The following is a 25,584-nucleotide window of genomic DNA, read 5'->3' as shown; positions in this document are numbered from 1 at the left end:
GTGCTGGAATATCTATGAATATTCTGTGTTCCTATCATTTCAGAAGCTCATCCTTTTTGTAAAAAACAACCCCCCAAAACACCCAAACAAAACAAAGAAAAGCAAACCCCTAATTCTGTTCTTTAACATTATGAGCAGCATTGTTGATATGATGCTGTTTACAAAGCATGCCTTACAGTTCTAGCTCACTTTAATCCACTGTTCGTTCAGACATGCAGCAAGAGCACATTACAGACAAGATCCACGGCAGAAGAAACTATGCTTATATCACAGAAGCCAGGGAGCTGCTGAAGTGCTGGTCTGTCCTTAAAAATATTTACAGTCATGCTGGAAACTTGAGGACTCACCCAGCAGAGTGAATAAGAGCAAGATGAAGATATTGTTGCACAATGCTCTAGAAATAATATGTAATATCAACAGTGGTAGCTCCTCTTTTTGCTCATGGTTTATCAAATCTTGCAATCTAATAATTTGTTTTCCCTTAACTAGGATTTACAATGTCATTTGAAAACTCTTAATATAAAATAAAGATTAAAATTTTAAATTAATACTTTCAGTGGCAAAGCTTTTATTAGTGTCTTAGATTAATTGCAATAACAATTAATTCTGCCCATACCCATAGATTCATTCTCCAAAAGCCCCTATGGATATGAAGCCAAAGTGTGTCACCTGGCACACACACAAACCAGTATTTCAGTCTCAAAATCTCTCCTTGAAACAGCAAGGCCACATGCAAGTCCTATGCAGCCTAACTCTCTGAATGGCAAGCCAGAGGGCTTGTGTTAAGATTCGTTTATTGATATTCTAGCAAATAAAACAAGCCCCCTGAAGAGGTTCTTCCAAAATACACTGTGGTGCAGATTTTGGCAAAGGGACAAAGCATGAGGAAGTATTGGGACAATTGTCCTTTTTTTAGCACTTCTCAATAACAAAGAATCTGCTCTCAGGTGTGTGAGGTGCTGTTTAAAGCCACCAACACATCTCTCTATTTAGTGTGAGCATGCTCCTTGGAAAAGACATAAGATGAGAATTTTTCCTCCTTGTTCAATTTTTGTTTGCAAAGCTGAAGAGCCCTGCAGGGAACTGAAATGAATAGTAAAGTCTGGTTTAACGCAGCTTGTGGCCATTCTTGTCTCAGTTCTGTATCTTTTAACCTCCAGGGCATAATTCTTCCTCCTAATCAATCCCCTTTCGCATCCCTTCTGGGTTCTCTTCTTACTTTTAACACACAGTTTAGGATGACTCTCATTCCAGGGAGATCTATACTCTTTCCTAGTAATATCATCTTGCTTGCTGCTGAAACTTTATTTGATTCAGAGTTATTATATGCCTCCCCCCGATTCAAACATAGATCCTTCCCAGCACTCACTAAATAGCCTCAGTTTTTCAGTTTGCCTTTCTAAGGCCCCAGAAATGTGGATTTATCTTTTACATTTCTCAGAGACAGATTTGGACAAAATTGAACCTGCTCTAAGTGTAGTTTTTATATCCAGACTCTTTAAGTCTTGCTATTCAGTGAAACTATGCATAACACATCATTACTTCTTGCTAGTTCACTGATTGGTAAAAATAATCTACTTTAGTTTACTTCAGAGAATATCCAAGATCTGACTTTATTGGAAAATAAATTTGGAAAAAGAAGTTACAGTATTTAAATGTTTGGTTTTTCAATGGACATTTTTTGGTCTTTGGATAAGTTCAAGTCTTCCATGATCACATAAATTCCACTACTACTTCCCGCCCTTAATCCCCACCCCACCTCACAAAATGGATATTATTATCCAGTTCCAAACCTTGGATATTTCTCAACATGCCTTCTCTTGGTGGTCCCATTTTTCATTTTACTAATACACAATGCCACTACAGTCCCAATGGCCTCATCTGTTTGCATTTCACTTTAGGAAACTGAGATCAGAGGGGTGCAAAGGAGAGCACCAAGGACACAGGGAGAATATACTATTCTTCTCAGTTTGTTCAGAAGTTTTATGTGCCCTGACAGCAACTAAATGCACTTAGTAAAAATATGCTGCCTGGTGGTACAATACATTCAGAAAGTAAAATCTCACCCAACATAGCACCAACTGCTTTGGTCCCACATGTGTCCCTAACCTTCTGCTCTTCCCAGGAAGGATATACTGCTCAGGAGTACCTTTTAACAGGATGAAGAAAATAATATGATTTAATTTCATGCTTAAGAAGTTGAGTATTAAATGCAACTGTAAAAGGAAATGAATGCAGCTTCAAACTAAGCAACAGTAACACCCTTTCTCTTAACGTTCTAAGTAAAATGTCAAGATTTTACAGGGCTAAGCTTCTTTCTGTGTAAAAAATCCACATTTTGAACTGCTCAGATAAATGTCTGCAGTTCCATGAAACCTGAAATCTCTCTGTGGTATTTCCATCTTCATTGTTCTTGTCCTAAAAGCTTTTTTCCTGACATTCCTTACTGCCGGTGCCACCAAACACTCGCAGGCAAGAGGGCACAGTCTGGGCCTTCTTATGCTGAGATGTGAAAAATCAATTGAATCCCCATCAGATGGAATCACTGGAGCAGAAAGTGACTAAACACTAAAAGTTTTTCTGTGATACCAAAGTCTTGAAAGAGGATACTGCAAACACAATCTGCAAGCTAAAATATAGGGTGATTATATTTATAATAACTCTGCATGGTATTGCTATTTTGGGGCTCTGTCCTTCTACAGATATGCTACAACTCACTGCTCAATTAATTTTCTTTCTAAATAGTTCAATTCTTATAACATATATATGATATGATATGCTATGATACACACTGATATATCACATCATGATAATGAAACATACAGAATTTTCCATTCCATTACCATTATGCATTAAAAAGAGGGTAGACTGACAGCAGAGTCTACATACTGTGATAGGAAACATGATTTTTATTTCTGGGGTATTTTAAACTTGGGGGATTCTAGGCTCTATATCCTTATTTTACTAAATAAAATCTAATTATTCTATGCCACATATAGTATCTATAACATATAATTTAGCCCTGGGTATAAATAAATCCAACCCAACTCATATTTCTTCACATTTTTTTTTCTCCTTTTTTTCTGTCGTTTTCTGTATTTTCTGCTGATTTTACCAGCATCTTCTCTAGCCAATTCTTTGTTTGTCTCGTACACTTTGCATACTGCCTTATATATCTGTGCTAGCATGCAGCTGAGCTGCAGGAAGGATTTCTTTTTTAGTGTTCTCTCTGTTTTTGTCAGTCCTATTATAACATACTCAGGATGATATGCTACACTTGAAAGCTTCTAGTATAGATATAAAGAAATCATATTATCTATTCCCAAAAGAATGTTGATCATAACCCTTTAATCATAACGCTAATCATACACATATTTGGAAAAACTCAAGCATTTTATGGTTGAGCATAGGAATAGATGTCAAAAGATATATGCTGTTTTCTTGGCTTTTGCACAGTCTTGTGGTCTCAAGGAAACTATCTGATTTTGTTTTCTAGCTTCGTTTACTTGTCAAAATACATGAATAATATTGTCCTTCTTGATTGGGTAATGCTTGATTCAGGTCATGTTCACAAAGGCTTTGAAAACACAGACTATGCCTGGCCAAAGAGGTGCAATTATTAGCTGTCAATAATGTTTTATAGAAAACACCACAGCTGAACACTCATCAAACTGGTAAACTGGTAGAAAGAAGAAAAATAAAGAAAAATAAAGGAAAAGGGGGAAAACACAGCTTTGGAAGAGCAAAAGACTAAGCCCAAGTGTGATGCAAAGAAACAAACTTTTGCATGAAATCTTCACAGTCTGCACAGCCACTCCTCACCTGAAATGTGAAACCAGTATAGACACACAGATGGGTCAAAATGAAACCCTCCAGCTTTATGTATAAACTCTGTGCTTTAGGTACACTGATGCTAATGGCATGAGGTCAATTAACTTTGATCTATAACGACAAGAGCACTAGCTCCCTAATTTAGTGGAAAAAATAAACTTTGAGCAACCCTGAACACTCCCCGTGCTCCACTATGTGTGCTCCTGATCAGAGCTGTAACTGAGCACACTCTAGCGGTCCCTGGCATGCCACGAACACTGTGCACACAGAAGCACAGGCAGACAGAACAAATGGCTCCACACATCCATCTGTGCAATGTGACACAAAGCCTCAGCTGTGGGCAGCTCACCCCAAGTTTCAGAACCCCTGGCCTAAAGACGGGTGACGTTGGATATTTGCAATTTCTACTTTCTGTAGCTCACTTCTCTTTGAGATTATATAACACTTTATAAGGTGGCTGGGGTAATTTATGGAAAAAAAATGCACGTCATTAGATTAACCAGTTTGAGATCATAATTTATCTCTAATGGCCTTTCTTTGACAAGAAGAAAACAAAAGAAAATTAAAGCTGATAGGGCTGTTCTAGTAATGTCAAAAGTTGGCATTCTTTATCACTCTTTAACTTAAAAGCAGTCCTTGTCAGAATAATTATAAAGGCATCATAGAAATTTTGCTTTTCATCTGTCTGACATATAAATCAATGATCCAAAAAACAAATCATTATATATGTATTTTTTTTAAAAAGTGAATATAAAACAAGCCCGCTTGTCTACATCTTTTATTCATCTCTGACAGAGTCAGTTATACCATTTCTCTGAGCACGCACTCACAGCTGAAGCTGCTCCCTTCTCCCAGTTATAACACTGACCCCGTTTAGAGAGCACATCTCAACCAGAGGCACCGAAATCAGTAGCCTTTTCCAGGGTGTGAGCTGACATAATGCGCAGCTTTGCTTCCTCTGGGGAGCAAGCACTCTCTTTATCACTAGGACAAATGACCTGGAGGAGAGGTATCCAAGGCTATTTCCTTATAAATGCCAGATCAGATCATAACACATTACTGTGACTCACTGTGTTAATGACCAGGCACTTCCATTTGCAGGGAAAACATGAGGGTGCTTCCAGCTGAATCCAAGCTCTGGCTGTCAGGGTACACTTTCCTAGCAGGAACACTACTTTTAAAACTCCCCTTTCCCTTCCAGCACACACCTTTGAAATTCATCGTTATGAACAGACCAAACCATTGCCCAATTAACAACAAACTAACAAATATTATCAATAAACAAGGCTTACCTTACAGCACTAGTGACCTGCTAGAAACAGCATAAATGACGTCCTTCACATCAGGGGAGGGTGGTTTTAAGCTCTGAAGAGGCTCCTCCAGGATCCTTCACTTTGTGTTTTTCTTTACTTTTTTATTTTTTGAGTGCAGGTCCTTATTCCTCATTGTGGGCAAATGCCAGCAAACTGTACACCCTTTTGCAGAAGTACAAGACTCTACCTTGCCTTCTATAATCTGAAAGTTGAGAAGGATTAGCTGAGCCTAAAAATAGATATATAGATATATATATATATACACACACATATACATACATATATATATATTTCAGGCTTGAATTAATAAAAAAAGCTAGAAATAGAACTATTCCATATTTTGGAGGGATAAAAAAATCACACCCTACTATGGGAACAACTAAAGTTAAATTAAGAAAGAGAAGATATAGAGAAGGAAAATAAAGGTTAGATGACAGAATATGAGATAGACAAGGAAATAGAATGAAAAGCAAAGGATTAGAAACAATAAAAAGAGGGAAAGTACAGTAATAATGCATCTGTTAAGTTTAACATAAGTCTGGGGAAAAAAGGAAAATATTAAACACCCACGGTGAACGGAAAAGCTTCCTGAAGGAAAAAACCCAACCAAACAATCAAAAAAACAAAAAAAACCCCAAACAAACAAGAAGAAACCTAGGAAATCAATGAGAATGCATTTGAAGGGAAGGAGAAATATAATGGTGTAAAACAAGGACATAGGCCTTCACATTGTTCCCCAATTCAGTTGCCCTGCAGTCACAGAGGGCCATATCATGGAAGCCTAGATCAGAATTGCCCACCAAATATTCAGTTTATGTCAGGTCATGAAACATGCAACAAGTGTAACAAGTGTTTAAATAAACAAAATGCTTAGTGCACCAAAATAAAGTGTCTGAGGCAGAAAGCAAAGTAGAACGTGTATCATAGGGCCCCACAAAAGAGGTGTTTTAGGTTAAAATGCGTAGAAACTGTACCCCCACGCTTTACAGGAAAGTTAGGGAAACATTTATTCCTGCTACCTTTACTGATACTGACCTGCATCCAAAGATATATGGAAGCAGAGGATACTGGAGACTTCAATTCAAGCTCCTTTGATAACACAACTGTTAGGATGCACCATTTCTCTCAATGAAGGTATTCACAAGCCTATATGCATTCCTCAGTGTAGTATTCAAACGTATCCTTAGAGGTAGGAAATGTATTTTCAAATTAGGAGCGTAAGTGCGAGTGCTCACTACTTTCGTGTCAGATGGGCTCTATTCCTTTCCAGGTCTGAGAAATCTGTGAGAAATCCTTGAGCTCTTACTCCTACACTGTTTTCAGAAACTTAACTGAACTGTTCTAAAAACAGCATTCAAACTGAAGAACTTACTGCAACTAAAAGCTGCTGGCAATGGACCAGGCAAAGTATCTGTCTCCTTCCTCTGCCAAGGATAGCGGGTCCCTGCTCACTATGCTTTTATCTGTGTTTATCCTCTAAACTCAAAGTTGGCAGCACTTGGATGTCTGTGTCAGAAGGGTTAAGAAGTTTTATATATATAGACACACTCAGACCTATACATAAATACATACATATATAAATACTTATATGGGCTTCTTGGTTCCACAAAGAAAAACTTGGGTTTAGGCAAAAATATGTTTCCCTTTCTATATAATACCAACCACATGCCTGGTTTTGAGCAACACAATTACTCTTCCCCAGAGTCATCAGGAAATGGATTCAGTAACAACATCTGAAGAGTACAGAATATAGATCAGTCCTTGTTAAGTTTATATTTGATATGAGTGTCATGTTAGAGAAAATGCACAAGCATAAACTCTCCAGACAGTAGATTGCCATTATTAGCTTTTCCCCAAGCAACTCCCTGACACCTGTTTTCAGTACCTTCAATTACGTTAAAGAGTGAGACAGAAGCACATGGGTCAGAGTAGAAGCAGTATCTACAGGTTGGATCCTTCATCCCTATAAAACCCCAAAGAACCTATACTTACTCCCCTTACTCTTGGTAAATTAACAGGTTTTGCTCATTGAAGGGTTTTGTTTCATTCTAAATTTCTGCATCTCTTGTGCTTTCCTTGTTACTTCTGTATAATGATTACAATTTACCATTTTACAGCAGCATATTACATTTCATTGAGCTTAACTCCTGTCATTTATATGGGTACTAACATTTTGCAGTAATTTCTTAGCTTAAAACTTTTATTACAGTCTTTTTAAAGATGATTTTTTTTAAAGAGGCAGTGCAAGTGCCTGGTTTTAACTTCAGAAATATTCATGTTGATAGCATTTACTAGAAATATAATAATTAGCTAAATAAAAAAATAGTAGTTAAATCAGGATTTTTTTTCAAGCAAAAAACCCCAAAATTGCTACACTTGTTATCTTTTAAATATCTGTTAATCAGCCAGTCTTTTTAAAAAAAAGTCTTTACTTTGTCAAAAGGATATATATTCAGGACAGCTGTGATAAATAGGTAAATGCTGGAATTTCTAATCCCAGGCATGATTTGCTGATGCAAATTGAGTACAAATGTATTGCAATCAAATTTTTCCTTCTGGTTCTGTACATGTTTGGTAGTGTGCAAAACTTCATACTGGCAATTTGCACGTACACACACATTGCCCAGGGTGAATCATGGCAGAAAATTAGACTTTCAAAGTTTCGTTTTCAGCAGTAACAGAGAGTGCCCTGCATTACACAGGCTGGAGATCCATGACACTCAGCTGTATGTAAAAAAGACAGTTTCCCAACTAATGAAACCATCTATCTTTTGTTCAGTCTACAGGACGACATAAAGGTGATCCTTTGAATTAAACTTACATAAAGCAGGAGTCACAGTGGCTAAGCTGAGTGAGGCTAAGCATCCACATGAACCTATAGAAATGCATGTTTCATAGCTGTGGACAAAGATAATGGCATGCAAGGAACGCTATTCCAGAAAATGATGTAGCCTTTCATCCTTAATAACCAAATAAAAAATGGGAAGTCAGTACTTGGGAGCTACTCCACCAAGCAGATCTCCAGGAAACAAGGTTCCCCACAGACTCTTCCTTGATGTTAAAGCTTCACGTGAAACATTTATATGCACGTAGCACCTGGCCACAAGACGTGGGAAGGCACTTTTATCACACTGGCTGTATTTCTGTCTTAAATAATAGATTTCCTCCTTTTTTTTTTTCTTTTTTTTCCCCTTCTCCTGGAAATGGAATACATCCTCAATAATGTTTCTGTCTTTTTTTTTTTTTTTAAACATTTAAAGAACCAGGCAACCTTGAAAAACTCAATATCACACAACTTTAAAAACTATTAATACCCCTCAAACTGTCTGGTGCTGAATTTCATCCAAGTTTTTAAAACCAAAGCAATCCAGTCAAAATAAGTTAAGCATTAATTAAATTAAGAAGTTGAGGTTTTTTAAAATGTGCTGAGTGTTTATCTCCCGCCCACGTTTCTTTGACATCCAAGCACATGGATAAACTGTGCACAGACTGAGTCCAACTGAAACTACACAAGTCACTTGAATGCACAGTATTTTCCCAAAGGCACTCCAAAGGTGTAAAGAACAGCAGTCTGTGAACCTTAAATTGCTGCTCCAAAACTAGTGCCAGCTTTGCAGTGATTGACTCACATGTGTCTTAAGCAGGAGTCAACATATCAAACCTGTAAAACAGCTATAATATATGTGCCTCTACATAATGCAGCTCTATCTTTGTCTTCTTCAAACTACTCTTGTTTTTATCTACGTCCCTAATGTAGCTTGCAATCAGTTATAAGTGCAAACCTCTATGATAACAACATAAAGTAACCTCAATGCTTCCACTGAAGCAAACAGGAAAGCACACAAAGGACAAGTAGCTCAGTGCAATGTTTATTTGCCTCTGATTACATGAAAAATTCAAAATTTTCTTAACAAGCAAGAAATCCCAAATTCTGTTATCCATTAAGACCAATATCTGTTGAGAGCACAGGCAGAGAAAATAAATTAATTTTTGTTTGTGCAAAACAACTCTTCAAATTTTTCTCAAACAAAAAGGTTTGATTTTGCTTCATCTTTGTCCATGTCCTGCACTTTGGCTAAGAGCAAACCAGAAAAAGACAAAAATAAACAAACCCAAAAATTCTACAAAAAGAACCCAAACCCAGAATACTCAAATGTGAAAATTAGGGCATTTGGTCATTTGAGTTCCTGCTTATGACTCCATTGCTACTGTGACACAAACAGATTTTTCCATGGTTTAAATGCAAGAGAAAACATATTTCGAGAAAAACTGTAAAAGAAGTTTTTACCCTGGTTACTTCTGTGGTCTGGGACATGCAGAGTTTTGACAAGAAATTTTAGCTTTAAACAGCCCCTTGTAACTGTGTCTCAACTTTTGTCCCTTTTGCAGTATTCCCAGGGACTTCAGAAATAAACATTAAAGAGATCACAACTACACAGGAGGAAAACCAGCTGTAGAGTCTGCACACAACTCAGGAGTAACAAATGCAATTAGATCCAGAAAAAGCAAATGAGGAAATATTGGAAAATTTCAACATCATTTTCACTTCTCACTGCATCAGAAATCTTTGCTAAAAAGCCTGATTTAGATTTGCATCACGTAAGACTAGGCTTTGAAATGAGGAAAAAGCAGCAAATCTTTTCCTCTGCAAGCCCAACACAATGTGAAATACCTAAAAATTTTGTGTCAGTACAGTTATTTTAACAGCATTCATTTCTCCAGATGATTTTTCTAGATTTACGTAAGTGTGGGAGAATAATAAACATTCCTCTTTTCTGCCTTCTCCTGCATAAGGTGCATTGTTTCCAGTTCACATTTTGGAACCCAAGGCATGGAAAATTTTCTGCACAAGCCACAAGTCGTGGGTTACAGGGTCCTCCCTGTCAAGTGCTGCAGTGCTCCTTAAGCTAGTGTGTGGAGAAATGTAGATTCTCTGAATTGAGATTCAAAAAAACAGCCCAGCATAATAAGCAGGAACCCCATTGCATTTTGTGGCAAATAAAGGGAAATGAGCACAGTCCCAAGCCAGAGAGTTAGAGCTAGGAAACTAGAGCATTCTTCTGGGACACAGGACACAGTTAATCACATTTAGTACGCCCCAGCTTTCCTGGGCAAATATCACAACCACTGAGCAGCTGAAGCAGCATTTTCTACCCTCTCTTACGTATTTTGCTGCGTCCACTCTAAGAACAGCCGAAGGCAGAGCACAGGAGCTGGGACGGGCAGAGAAACCCCAACTTCATGTATAATGAAAACCCTTCAGGATGCTGCAAAGATATAAAATTTGGACGAAGACAAAGCGCAGATACCTCTGTGAACAGTGAGTCTCTGATGAGAACTTACACTTGAAACCATCACTGCTGAAGTTAGCTGATTTGGCTTGCTAAATGCACTTATGAATATAGTTGCTTAGCATGAGGCTGTTTCTTGCCCTCATTAAGGCCTTAGAGAAGAAGTTAATTGCAAAGTCCTCCTCCAGCACATTTACATGAGTCCAAAGGCTGGGTCTTGGTGCATCCTTTACAGGTGGAGACAACTAAGATTGCTTCATAGCAGTGTGACTTCCTCAAAGGGAACTAAAGGGGACCTGGCAATCGTATCCAGTCTTTGCGCTGATCAATCTCTTTAGGAGACACTGCAAGAGAAAGGCCAGGCTTATGGCCAAGCTCAGTCTAAATCTTGGTACTAACTCAACTTCCTCTGTGACGCTGGGCAAGTCGCCTACCAGCCTCTGTTATCCAGCTCTAAAGTGGGAATTCAGGGTGCCTCCATTATTTCCTCACCATCTGCCAGGTCTATTTTCATTGCAAAACCAGGGCAGAAAATGTCTTCTATTATTCATAGGCTGAGGCCAGGCAGGACTAGAACACCTTCTCATCTGACTTTCTGCTTACCTGGGGCTGTTATGTGGATATGCAATACTCACTGGGCAGCTGATCACAAATGGGGTCTCCAGGTGCTCTTTCAAAAGAGCCATAATAATATTAACTCAAACACAGTCATCACCTTCCTCTATCCATCTAAAGCACTGGGCCTATGTAGACTTTGGATGCAAATTTTGTTGTTCTTACAAGGACAGCAAACTTCTGTGTGGTTCTTCTTCATTTGAAAGTTGTTTCGGAAGAAGATTTTTCAGAATGAAAGCTTCTGACAGAGTTCATAAATGTAAGGGTATTTCAAAGAAAAAAATACTTGAACACCCCAGATCCTGAACTGATAATGGTGTGGACTAATGCACTCAGCACTCATGAAATTTTTCTAAATTAAGCATGATACAGCTTCAAGAGAACATAAATTCTGGAAATCAGGCAGACTGTCTGGGCATGACACATGAAACCATATAAATCAGACCTCTTTAAATTAACTTACCCCGCTCATCAATGTCTAAATATTATAAGGCTTTTCCAAGTCAAATACCCATATTCTCATTGTTGATACAAGTTGACAAAAAATGAGTAACTTAAGTTTAAGCAAATCACAATTCTCAACTTCTGTGTGTTTTCAGGCAATGTCCTCAGCGGCATTATTTGCTTTCTGTAGGTTTATAATGGAGTATTTAAATGGCACTCAATTCTACTTAGGAGAGGATCAAACAAAATTCAGCTTAATGAGAATGAAGTTTGCTCCTCACTTCTGCTTGTATAAAAACCCACACTACTACTCAGAGTATTAGCAGAATTTTCATGTTTTACATGTTGATGAACTCGAGTAAAATAGAAGAAAACAGTGAAAAAAAAAGCCCTGCAACAAGAAATGTGACAGAAAGCATCATACACATGCTATGACATCACCCATTTAATCTATTCATGACTGCACTACACACTGCCATCATGACAGCTCCCAGAAAAACGCCATCATATTGACAAAGGCAGTGATTCACACTGTTTCTCAGACAAGCCTGTGTGTTTATCCTCAGGCTTTCCAATCCTTGTTTAAGGAACTATGATCATCTCCGTGTCAAAATTCAATTTATCAGCTCCAATATATGTGAAGGAAGTGAAATAGAAAGGCTAGCAGCATGCAAGAATAAAACAAGATCATCTGATCACCCCCTCTGGACTTATTGTGACACCTAGCACTGAAGGGAAGGAGCTGGAAGATGTGCTGTCCCCTTTCTGTCTCCTTTCAATATGACCAAGCTGATTTAACTACAAAATTTGAGACAGAATCTAAGACAGTCCTTGACTATACTCCCTTCTCAGTCAAACAGCTGTGAAGGCATCTTCTGTGAGAACTTCTTTTAGGAAAGAATACACTGAAGAATGAAGGTCAGGTTTATCAGATCTGAAGATAAAACCTACTTAACTTAAACACAGGCAGGATAATAACTTGGCTTTCAGGGAAGGCCCTATCCAGGAAAATGTCCTATGGTCCAAGAATTAGAATAGACCCTGTTATGCAGGATGGGGTGAGAGAAACTGATACTGGAGCTGGAGGAATTTAAATGAAAATGGAAAGCAGAGGGGCAAGTGTGCCACTACCTGGGGTAGGAGCCTGACATCAGGAGTAATCAGGAGGTAATGGGAAACTTGTAGATTTGGGAGGGATATCAGCTGATCTAATATAATGCTGGAGAGAGCTGGGCTTGGAAGACAGCAAACCAGGGAGAGCTAAACCAAAAGTGAGCCAGGAAACTGGAGAGAGCACTGAGGTAGCCACAAATGATAAAGAGAAATGAGATGAAGGATTCAGGGATGAATACCAGGACAAAATACAGTGGCAGGGAGGAGAATGAGATGGAAGGCTGAAACAGGGAAAGGAGGACGAGTCAGACAAGGACAGAAAGCTTCAGCCTTTGAGGATCCAGTCAACCAGCCAAGATTCCTTCTCACTGACTTAGATGGGATGGGAAAATTTCTCCACTCCTGGCAAGAGGTTAAGGAATCCACAGGATGCATACCCTTTCTTCCTTTCTACTGACAGACATAAACATAAAACATAACTCCCTGCTACTGCTGCCAGTGACACTGTTAGCTCAAGTTGCAGATGGCTGTCAGAGGCATCCAGAGATTACCATCTTGCTGATGACCCCTGTGGGGGGTGTTATGATTCCACAAAACTTAGCTCAGTGTTTTCACTTTGCTTTTCTAAAAACCTAGGGAATTACACAAAGTATTAAAAACAATATTATGCTTGCAAGTAAAGAAACTATTAAGATAAGCGGTATCAAGATTAAAAATTGCTGTTCTTTTTTAATGTACTCTCTCCCTGTGGTGCACACTGTTCTACAGTGATTACTGTAGAACTACTACTGTCCTTATTACTATCCTTAAATTTTTTTCTTGTTTATTTTTCTGTTCTTTTTGCAGTTCTTGTTGTTTTGTTTTGTTGTTAATAATGCAGAAGATGGGTGGCAAATCAGGAGATCACTATAGCAAAAAAGAAAAAAGTATATTCTTAGGGTCAAGAACAGTTAAGACAGTTGAATGCTGCCTAAAAAATGAGATTCCATATCTGCTTCTGTACATAAAACAAGGCAGGACTAAGCAGAAACCGTAACTAAGCTGATGACCACAAATTCTCTCAGTTCTTACACATCCCATGTGAAATATCTGGCCAGGTTTGCTAAGTACTCATAGTTTCAGCCGAAGTATTATAGTGGTTTTCTGAATGCCTAATAGAGTATAAAAGTGCAGAGTGCTTTGAAAGGCTTTTTCAAGATGCCTCACTATGACCAGCAGAATTAATAGCTGTTTGGCAATTTTAAACTCTGTCTCACAACACTGTCCATGTTGCCCAGTAACACTGCTTGATTTTGTATGGATATTGCGAAGTATTACAGAAGTGTCTGCAAGAAATTGCTAACTCAGTCATCACGATAGAATATGAATATCCTATCTCATCTTTTTCTATGAAGATAAAGCATTGAATGCTGGTGAAGTAAAGACCATCTCTGCTGAAAATAAAAATGCACTGACATGGCAAAAATAAACAGTGCGTGTTTGTATACACAGACACTGTAATTTCTATTTCTACGGAGAGGAGAAAACACAGGATGCATGGACAGTGTTAAATTCAACATCTGGGCTTGATTTTTTCAGCTGTAATAATGCTTTGTTAATCCAGATTTTTGAATGCAATATGCTATAAACTCATATACATCATATTCAGAATTTATAGGAGAGACAAAGACTCAAAATTTGAACCAAAGTGCAACCCATTTTTCCTGCTTATGGCAACCCATTTTTCCTGGTTTGGATTAGGTCATCTTTAAAAATCCCTTCCAGCCCAAACAATTCTATGATTCTGTACCAGTTTGGGAACTGTAACCTGACATGTTACTTTAGAACAAATGGCAGCATAAAGTTCTGTCAAAGATAAACTTAATTATGTGATATTGACTAATTTTCTGGCATTGAGACAATCATAATTCATTCCAGTAAGAACAGAACCAAGCAAGTCCACTATTTCCACTTCTGTTTTTCAGGCATAGTGAACTCTGTGGGACACATGGATTTTAGATGTTTTATCCATAGGAAGGAGCACTGCCCCCAAACCATTACAATTCTAGATAAAACCAACAAAAATTGCACATCTGGGAAACCTACCCCATGCATGGGCGCTTGTGTCAGACATGACTGGAGCCTTTATGGGACCTTCGTTCCCCGGGTGTGCTTTGTGGCCAGCAGGACCAGGGCTGCGATCATCCCTTGTACTTGGAACAGATGAGGCTGCACCTCAAATCCTCTGTTCAGTTCTGGGCCCCTCACTGCAAGAAGGACATTGAGGTGCTGGAGTGAGTCCAGAGAATGGCAGTGGAGATGGGGAAGGGTCTGCAGAGTAAATCCTGTGAAGAGTGGCTGAGGGAGCTGTGTTTAGCCTGGAGAAAAGGAGGCTCAGGAGACCTTATTGCTCTCTACGACTCCCTGAAAGGACGCTGTAGCCAAGAGGCAGTCGGTCTCTTCTCCAAGATAACAAGCAACAAGACGAGGAAATGGCGTCAAGATGCATCAGGGGAGGTTTAAGTTTGGATATTTGGAAAAATTTTTTCACTGAAGGGGTGGTCAGGCATTGGGACAGGCTGCCCAGGGAAGTGTTTGGGTCACTACTGATGAAGGTATTTAAAAGACGTGCGGATGCGGCACTTGGGGACACGGTTTAGTGACAGACCTGGCTGTGCTGGGCGAGCGGTTGGACTCGGTGGTCTTACAGGTCTTTCCCGGCCTGAAGACCCTGTGATTCCACGGAACACCGCGTTCCCTGGAAATGCGCTGTGTGGGCGCCGAAAATCGGGCGAAGAGCAACGGCGACATCTAGCGGCGAGACGGGGCGCCTCGCACTCCTCATGGCCCGGCGCGGGAAGCGGCCATCCAGGGAAATCTGTGTCCCCGGGGACAGCGCCGTGCCTCACGCACAGGCTCGGACACCGCGGGTGTCACAGTCGCAGAATGGGCTCCAGGGTCAGAAAAGATCTTCAAAGGCCATCCAGTCCAACCCCGTGCGATGAGCAAGGACATCTTAAACTACATCAGTTGCCCCATCCCAACCGGCTTTGAATATTTCCAGGGATGAGGCATCTACCACCTCTCAGGGCAATATGTTCCAGAGTTTCACCACCCTTCCTCCTTATACCTAGTCTAAATCCACCGTCCTTCAGTTTAGAACTATTGTCCCCTGTCCTACCCCAAAGGACCCTGCTAAGCAGTCCATCCCCAGCTCTCCTGTAGCCCCTCTAGGTATTGCAGGTGCTATAAGGTCCCCCTGGAGCCTTCTCCAGGATGAACAACCCCAGCTCTCTCAGCCTGTCTTCATAGGAGAGGTGTTCCAGTCCTCTTATCATCTTCATGGCCTCCCCCACACCCATTCTAACAAGTCCATGTCTTTCCTGTGCTGGGGACCCCAGAAATGGATGCAGCACTGCAGGTGGGATCTCACCAGAGCAGAGGGGCAGAATCACCTCCCTTGACCTGCTGGTCGTGCTGGTTTTTGGTTGGTTTTGGGGGTTTTTTTGCATTATGTTACAATTGGCAAATGCATATTCCCAAGTCATACCCAGCTTCTCTTCTACCAGCACTTTCTGGGCAAGGCTGCTCTCAATCCCTTCATCCCCCAGCCTGTATTAATACCAGAGGTTGTCCCAACCCAGGTGCAGCAGCTTGCACTTGACTGTGTTGAACCTCACAAGGTTCCCAAGGGTTCTCTTCTTGAGCTTGTCCAGGTCCCTCTGCATAACATCCCATCCCTCAGGCATTTCAAAGCAGCCTCTCTTTTGTCCATAGATGCCAATTTAATATGACAAACTCTAAAGAGGCTCCAGCCAGGATGCATGTTTACTTGCTTTTTCAGAAGGAAAAAAAAAAGTAAATTCTTAACACCACAACACCTCACATATCAGATAATAAATAAATAAATAAATAAATGTCAAGAACCACTTACTGAAGAGACTATGAGGCATTTTCTGGACACATTGGCAAAATGTATTTTTCCACCTTTCTATCTCAGAAAGCTGAATCACTTTTGCTGTTTCTGGAAAGCTTCATTCAGCCTAATAGTGACACTTACTGGGAAAACATGCCATGGAAATGCCAAGGCCAAATGGCTTAAAGCTGGCATGTCATAATCAGTTGAAACAAGAGCCTTAAAAATGGGAGTGCTGGGCAAACACAGGCAAAATGTGGTCACTTTCTGTTCTAGGCCAGAACGTATACAGGCTACAAAAGGAGATCAAACTAAATATGAACTACTTTACAGCCCAGGTGTTTTATTACATCCATGCAAGTCGTCCCAAAATTTCTAAAAAGAAATGAATTTTCAGTTGCTGGAACTGTCCTTGAAAAATAGGAAACATCAAGTACATGACAAAAACCTTTTGAGGATTCATCCAATGTAATGCCTCCATGGGATCGAGTACTCCGAAAGTGTGACATAGGAAATTTCTTTAGCCAAAACCAAATGTTTGTGAGCCCTACAGTCAGTGAGGCTTCTGCTTCTTTCTTGGTTTTGTATACCAGAACAAAGGTTAGGAGGCTTATCCTGTCACAGGCTTTAGTAAAAGGCAAATAGAGCTGTGATGGTTTAAGCCGCAGTCACACATCTCTACCAGTACTGGCTTACATTTTTCCAAACCTAGTACTCCCAAATCTGATTTACGAGAAGGGGATACGCACTTTTTCATTACTGTTTAAAGCTAAAATGCTTCACATTACAACAGCTGAGACTTCCCTGACTCAGCTTAGAGGCAGAAACTTCCAGCAGAGATGCAGCTGAAAGCTGCAGATTAAGGAAACAGTTTAAGGTACAATATCAAGATTCACCAGAAGTTGTCTGTTAAATCCCCAAACCAAAAAAACTTAATGAAATTTTTACAGACATACACCTGATTTGCTGTGTCCTAGAAGATGGCAAGGAGGGAAATTAGGCTTAGCACGTATATCACAGCAGTTTTCAGTATACAACTGCTTTTCTTAAAAAGAGGACACTTATCCTTAATGTGCTACCAACAACTCCTGCACTCAAGGAAGCCCAGATGAAGCATTTTCAAATGCTTGCTGGGTCCCCCTTGGCACTTTACCATGCCATAAATCGAGTCTCTCCTGATGGGAGAGAATTTGCTGGAAGTCCTTGCAGTTTGAGAGATAAACCGAGACGTCTCCTCTAGTTTCAATGCTTCCAGATAGTTGTTTATTAAGTCTTATCAGAGGAACAGAGCCACTAGAGTGACCCAGGTACAGCATAGAAGGAAAAAAAGTAGGAGTGAGACTAATTATCAAGATATACACAGCCTTTTAAAGATATTTTAACCAATAGTTACTAAAAATGTATATTATTTTCACTTTCCTGCCAATAATTCAGAAACACGACTAGGAACTGTGGAATTTTCTATCCAATCATTCCAAACCACTTTTACTGCAGAGCATGGAGTAGTAGAAGAAGGAGAAAAAGGTTTAGAGAACAACAACAATCCTCCATTTTGATGGTTTTTTACTCTTATCTATGTACTACAAAGAGAAGCCTAAAACCTCTAAATTTTTCACCCTGTGACAATCTTACATAGTAGTCTATCACGTAATTCACACCACTGTATGTTCTAGTTGTTGTCTGACTGTTGGTAATTTTTTCCAAGGTTTGAAGCTAGAACAGTGTTGTTCAGGGGGGTAAAAACCCTTAAAAACAGGCAGAGAAATATTCTCCACACTCTGGGTTCCTACACCCCTGACTGAAATGATTCTGGCTTGATTCAAGTAGCAGAGTTCTTACACACAGCATGCAGGGATGCTTCTTACACACACATCACACATCTGTGCAGATGTGGAGACAGAAGCTGTGAAAAGGACACATGAAAACCAGAAATGACCATAACAGTGAAACCTTTCCTTTTCCTCCTGAAAACTAATAACAACACTACAGCACATGCTGGGTAGCAGCAGTTTGCGCACGTGCCAGAAGAAAGCAAATAAAATAAAACTTTAAAAAAAATACTAAAAATGTCTTAAGAATTACACAAGCCAAGCCCTTTGAGAGAAAAAGCAGCTCTCTGAATAACCAAACATTGGGTCCTGGCATTAGTTTTTAGAGTTGTTATTCTTCTTCTGTATGACTGCAGCAGCCCTGAATGTCTATTCACCCTTCTGAGGTCCATGGAAGAATCTATTTATAGCTGTGGGATACCAGTGCTAGTGCATCATGACACTGGCCTCTGTTACTGGAAATGATCCTGGAGGATTTACAGGCAACAGAATGAGTGACTGACACATCCTATCAGAACAAGAAGTTTTAGAGAGGAAGTACCAAAAAGAAAAGAGAAGCCTTGAGATATACAGAAAGGTTCCCAAAACAATACAAAAAAGATGGAAAAGTCTCATTTTGAATTCAATTGCCCTAATTTACAGACAAGTAAATGGAGTAAAGAACAGCCAAAGTATAATTTCTGTTACATGAGCTCTTGGATGTTCTAATCAAGATAATAAAGGTCTTAATTCATCATAGGTGAAAAGCATCCATAACTACAAAAAAGAAAGCCAAGGGAACCAGACCTGATATGCACTTTAAAAAAACCTTGTCCACCTTACTCAGACTGTGCATCACCACAAAACCACTAGAATAAAACTCCTAAAACTGGTTTTGCTGGAAGTTAGAGAGTTATTCTCCTCTGCAACCCATCAGGACAGTATCTTCACCGAACCAGAAAAAAAAGCCCTACTGAGATATCAGCTGACACATTTTTGCATCTTCCACCACTTTCTCTTTTCCATTCCCTTGAGTGCTATATCAGTCAACACTTCACAACATCCACATTCCCTTATCAACCATCAGACATTAGTGTTCATGGCACTCCATTGCAAATGGATAGGCAAGTTTGACACATGACTTATTTATTTTGGAGATTTGAGAAACTGTGATTCTTGGCTCTCGGCATTTCTAAGTTTGGGAACAGCTTTATTTATCACCAGCTCTGAATTAAGGCTGTAAAACTGCTATGGAAACATGGAGATGGTCCCTTAAAGGAGAACTGTGCAACACTGCAAGTGAAATAGTTAAGCACAATGTCTGGTTATTAATAAAAGCAACTGAGCTGCTTGCTAAGGGGTAAAGCCACAGCAGTATTGATATCACTGGAGTGCTTGCCATGCTCTGGAATAACAGGACTCTATTTATATTCACTGGTGGACAGACCAGGCACTCTGTGCTAAGCACAGGTGAGGGTCAGTAAGAATACACAGCTGTGAGCTGTCTTCCCTCTTTGAAAATACATTCTCGAGTTATGCAAATAAACCACTTTCAAGGTGTTTTTCCTAGAGTTTAAGGGAAGTCCACAGTGTTCCCACAGTTCTAAATGTTTCTGGGTGCTCAAATGTCACCCAGTGGGAAAGTTGCTTTGCACAGTGTCAGCAGGAAACTCCTATTAGGCTTTCCAAAGGGCATCCCCACACCACAGTCACTGCATGGAGAAAGAAGGGTATCCTCATGTATGGCATTCCCTGCTAACTCATCTCAGTACAGTTCATCTACAGCACTTGGAATTTATTTCAGAAGAAGATACTATTTCATGCAGCAGCAATGAATGATTTGCTTTAGCAGGGGTCATTGTTCCGTGACAAAGGAGTCTGTTGCTTGGACAGGGCAGAGTGTCACTATAAATATCAGCTTCTTACAGTTATTTCTCCTCTTGGTAGTGGGTGACATCTGGAATGTCAAATCAAAGAACAAATGTGGTAACTGTGTCCTATACTGTAAAATCAATAAGTTAACAACTCTCCCTGGATCCTTTATTCTAAGGCGAAGTCTGTACTGTCTATACTCTTGTCTACAGTAGAAGATATTTAACGGTGAAGTTCATATTGCAGAAGTCAACAACAGTCCAGAAAGTGCTTTGCCTCAGTTTGAAGATGACATGTTCATAAAGGAGTCATTCCTCTGAGGAAAACTAAAAGAACTGGTTAAGTCAATGTAGGCAGAACGCAAAATGGTGCTGATGGTTTTTGCAGCCATAGTATTTAGGTTATACCCTACCATTATATAGGAGATTCAGGACCTTTCTAAACGGGAAAACTTGAAGCTTCAGTCAGTCATTAAACAATAGACTTAATCATAGGGAATGAGCTGCATCTTCTGTTCTGACAGGGTTGTGTTGTTTTTGTTCCGGTTCTTCTATCTTGTCCTGTTGTGCGAGCTGTCAAACTTGCATTAATAGTAAGAAAAGTCTTGCTTCTATGTTTCCTTTCTCTAGGTCAATGGGATAGCCACTACCTTGGAATAGGGGCTGCACCTTTGTTTCCCTGATGGGTTTTGTTCACATGTGCTCTTGGCCTAGAAGGTGCAATTGCAGCAGATGCATGTCCACCTTGCCAGAAGATCAGTCAGAAAATTCAGCTCATTTCTTCATTAATTCTGCCTTCCAAAAAACTGTTAGCAAGAGTGTTTTTAAACAGGTATGGAAAGACCAACGTCAGGAGGAGTTTTACACAGATTGAATGTTTCAGGACATAGTGGTAGGATTCAGAGAGCTGATGCTATCCTAGAGGATCAGTATCCTACTCTGATGAATCTTTACAGTCAGGTTTTGGGCCAGGTACTTGCTTTCTAGGCACCAAAGACACTTTTCAGGCCACATACTGGACTGATGTGTGCTGGAATAGCAGGCCAAACTCTATCTCCACAAATAAAAAATACTCCACGTGGTGATTGAAAAGGAGTATCATATACAGAATGAATAAAGAAGTATAATTGCACCATAAGGTCTGATTTTTATATGAATTGTGATAAGGAGTAAGCACTAAAGAGTTACCTCAGGATTGCCCTGCCCAGCACCACATGCTTCTTCCACATGCAGAGCCCATACAGGGCAGCAATATCCCTGTTTGTGTATAACCTACACAGACACCACGGGGCAGACAGAATCCCTCTGTCAGCACCACTCTCAGCTCAGGGACTGAGCTACTGAGCTCCAGCAGATCCCCTGATTCCCAACTGGTGCAGCTCCCCAGAACATTTGCTTGGAGCAGAAAAATCCTTTCTGAAGGCTCTCCTCTTTTCCCAGCTCCAAACCTCATTTCCCAGTCTCCGTAAGACCCACGGCAACCCATCAGTGCTCTGCAGGCACCATAACTTTAGCCAAAAATATTTTTGGCTCTTCACAGGGTGCCCCTTGAGGAACTCAAGCTAACTGTCCTCTGAGCCGCTAAAAACCCTGAAACTTTCAGTGACAGACCCCTCCCTCTGCCCTGTGTGTACTGCCAGCTGTAAGGAGAACTGTTTCATCTCTTTTTCAATGCAAATATCCTACTGATTTCTTCTTAGTGCTATGATGCTTAAGTTACTCTGCCATCACTTAGTTGATGATTTACCACCTTCATGTCATTCATAGATGATTCAGTGGAACCCAGAAAAACCAGGCACTTACTGAAAAGAAGGCATTGGGAATGATATTGAACAGCACATAGGGACACTAAAATGCTTGCTGTCCTTGAAGGCCGCACACTTTGCACTTTCCTAAACCTACACTGCTCTGGAGGCTGACAATTGCCCATTTCAGTACATGATTAAAATACAGGGCTCTTTGTGGGGTATCCCCAAGGTTCTCTCTGTTCCAGTCATATTCTTCGCCCACACTTCTTACTCCCAGTCCAACCCATGCTAGAGCAGAGCCTAACCAAACAACCTTAAAGGTGACGTTTTTAATGTTTTCACAGGCACTTTCCATCCTGGTAAAAAACTTCTAAGTACTCCTTGATTTTCTTTCATCCAGTTCAATAAGGCCCAGCTACCAGGGATTATTTTTGCTTTCTGTTTTTTTCTTATTTCTGATTGCTCACAGTTTAGCTAAATCTTGACTAAACTAATGATGTAATTAATCATAACTAAATAGATAAATTCTAAATACCACTACTACAAGTAACTGATATGATGCTTTTCTATTTATGAAGAAACAAACCAGATTGTCAGTATCAACTCAGTTTCTGAGGAGTCGCAGCAGCATATTTTTCCCCAAAGTGACCCAGAGAACACACAAAACATCTGTCCTCAACAGTTTTAAACTGTCCTCTGGCATTAGCTTGGCTTTCTCTCCATGTTATTCTTTTTTTAACTCAGAACAACTTTTTCCAGTCATCCAGAGGAATCTCCAGTAAAAACAGACAAGTCATGAGTTGATGTTCTTGATATTTTTAAGGTTAAATAAGCATTTTTATTTTGAGTAAATCAACAAAAGTTCCTACAGATTGCAGTGGAAACTACTGATTGAACTGAAACTTTGCCTCATGTTTTATGAGGCTGTATACACATCTCTGTAAAGAGGAAGGGCATAAGACTTATTTTTCTTTAAATTACAGAAATAGTTTAATTCTAGCTATGTTTTCAATAATACCGCCTTCTGCATGACAGTTTATCCTAGGATTTACACCCTCATGTAAAAAGATCCAGGACTTTCACAGATACACGAGAGTGAAAGTTTTAAAACATCCACATGGGAACAGACCCAGCGCCAGTGAACGTGGACACTGCCAAGGAAGGGCTCATGTATGGAGAGGGAACGGTCAGCAGTGGCTCAATGGATTACCACGTGGTCAAGGAAATTGAATCCACAGCAAGAATTCCTTCCCCAGCTGGGCTGGCCTGCTATTGAAGTGACACAGGTCTAATGCTGTCTACAGCAAGACATAATTCTTTACTCCACTGTTCCTTCTTCCAGCTGCCTAATCAATTAAGGCCCCAGATATTATACTTTCAAAAAATAGTTTTACTTGAACAATGACAGACTTGCATTGGGCTGTTGTTTCTGATTTCTGTTGATCTTAGGTCAGCTCCAAATACAGGAGAGAAGTCTGAAGCAAGAATTCCTGGAAATGAAAACATTAATTTCTCCCAATGAGCCTGAGAATTTAAGGAGAAAGAAAGGGCAGTCTAATGAAAAATACCACTTTTTTCACTATTCTTCCCACAATTAGGAGGAACTTAACAGCTGCAACCATTTACCATTAAGTAAAAAAATGCCCTTTTTGAAGGCAAAATTTATTATTTTTTAAAAACTGTTGCTTAATCCCTCTCCAATAAATCCTCAGAGATGAGGTATTAATATAGGACCTCGGATTTCATGTGTTGTACAGATTAACTATAAGCAAGCAATTTTTCTTCCCCTAGCAGCAAGCTGCTTGCCAGTAACATTGTCAATGAACACCCTGGATTTCCAGTGTGTAATAACCCTAGATACATCTTATGCTTTCTTTTAGGACTAGTGTTTTTATATGTGGCAGTGGAATGTTTCTGCATGAAGTCTTTGGTAAGTGATCTGATAAACCCATCTCATCCATGCTACCAAGATAAGCCCAATGAAGGAGATTAAATTAATTTGTTTATCCTAGTAAACCGGAACTTGGATGACGGAACATAACTTCTAGTAAGTTCTAGGAACAGAGAACTATATGTGCTAAAGGAATAGGGTGGCACAAGGACAGAGACAAGTTAGCCAAAAAAAGATGCAAAGCTGGAAATTGTAAAAAAAGGTTTGTAATAATGAAAACAATGATGAACTGAAGTAAAAATCCATTTTAAGGGAAAAACCTGGGTGGGACAATGGAACAAAGCAATGGAAGCAGATGAAGAATACATGCAAGCCAGGGAAGGCTAAGACAATTTTATGTGGATATTTTTCAATTCTCCAAAAGGAGCATGAAGGCAGGACAAAACAGCCAGGATCAAGTGATGGCTCAAGGACTGCTGTCAAAAGGTAAGCTCAGGGATGTTCACTACTGGAAATAGTTTACAAAAAGGAGGAACTATCTTTGAAGAACAGCCTTTGTCTGGATCCCTTAAAAAAATAACAAAAACACCTTGTTGGATCAAATCTAGCACAACCAGTGAGAGATAAAGATTGACAGGAGAAATAAATCATATAAATAACAGAGCCTCTGACTGTCTAGTCCTGTTCTGGAGGACTGGAGTAAATGTGACCACTTACCACCCAACACCTTTTTCAAGTTACAAGAATCTGTCAAGTTACCTTGGTGTTTTCTCCCTGAGCCATTTGCAGTTTATGGAAATACTTCTTGGAGTTTGGCTTCCAGCGTGTTACACAGTGTTCCAATAGTGGCTGAACTAGCACCAAACACAGTAATGTTTATCACTTTGTTCTTGCAAGAATTTCTATTGCTTATTATACACATTTGTTCTAAGTCCTCCTGGAACCTCAGCAAAGCTGATTGAAAGAAGGCCTGGAGTGCATGATACATAAAATTAGTGCTTCAGAGGAGAAATCTCACACAGAAATTCAGCTAACAATCTTAGTTCCTAAATAATGCTTTGTTGCATGAAATATCTTTTGATTGCTCAGACCAAGGCAATCCCAATCATTTCCTGATCCCGTTTCTGGATCCATTTCCATCTGTTTCCTTACATAGAGGTTCCCATTCTTTTACTTGTTACCTTTTAGTTGCTTTTAAATATTAAATAGCTGAGGAACAAGAATAAGCTCCTACAGGGCCCTCTAGAAAGACTCCTGAATGATGACTGCTTTTTCTCTACAAAGAAGAGAGGGAGGTGTATTTAAAGGAGGTTAGTATCTTTTAAAATTATTTTTTCCTTCCTAAGAAAAACCCGCTAGGTTTGGGTTTTTCTTTGTTTGTTTGACAGAATACAGACCATGAACAGATTTACTGACTTAACTGGACTAGCCACGAGGTTGGAATTATGTATGTGCTTCAGCATCTTGCCAGATGAGTAAAAGAAGGGTTAGTATCCTGAAGAATTTAACAATGTACTAAAAATTCAATGGAAGGGAGTCATTTTAACTATGACACGCTTGCATGCACATGCCTTTACCTGCCAACGGACCTTTGCCAAAAAATTCAGGGTCCTGCATTGGTTTGTGTGTTTTGAGTCCCTTCTACTACAAAGAAGAATCACGTTCAGGCTAATTTTTCTATTATATAACTTACTTATTTATAAAATAAATAGCTGTAATTACTGAAGTCTTACAAGATTTTCCATACAACTAAATTCTGATTTA

The sequence above is a fragment of the Corvus cornix genome, chromosome 4 (assembly GCF_000738735.6).
Source record: "Corvus cornix cornix isolate S_Up_H32 chromosome 4, ASM73873v5, whole genome shotgun sequence".
Lineage (NCBI taxonomy): Eukaryota > Metazoa > Chordata > Aves > Passeriformes > Corvidae > Corvus > Corvus cornix.
This window is presented reverse-complemented; position numbering follows the sequence as displayed.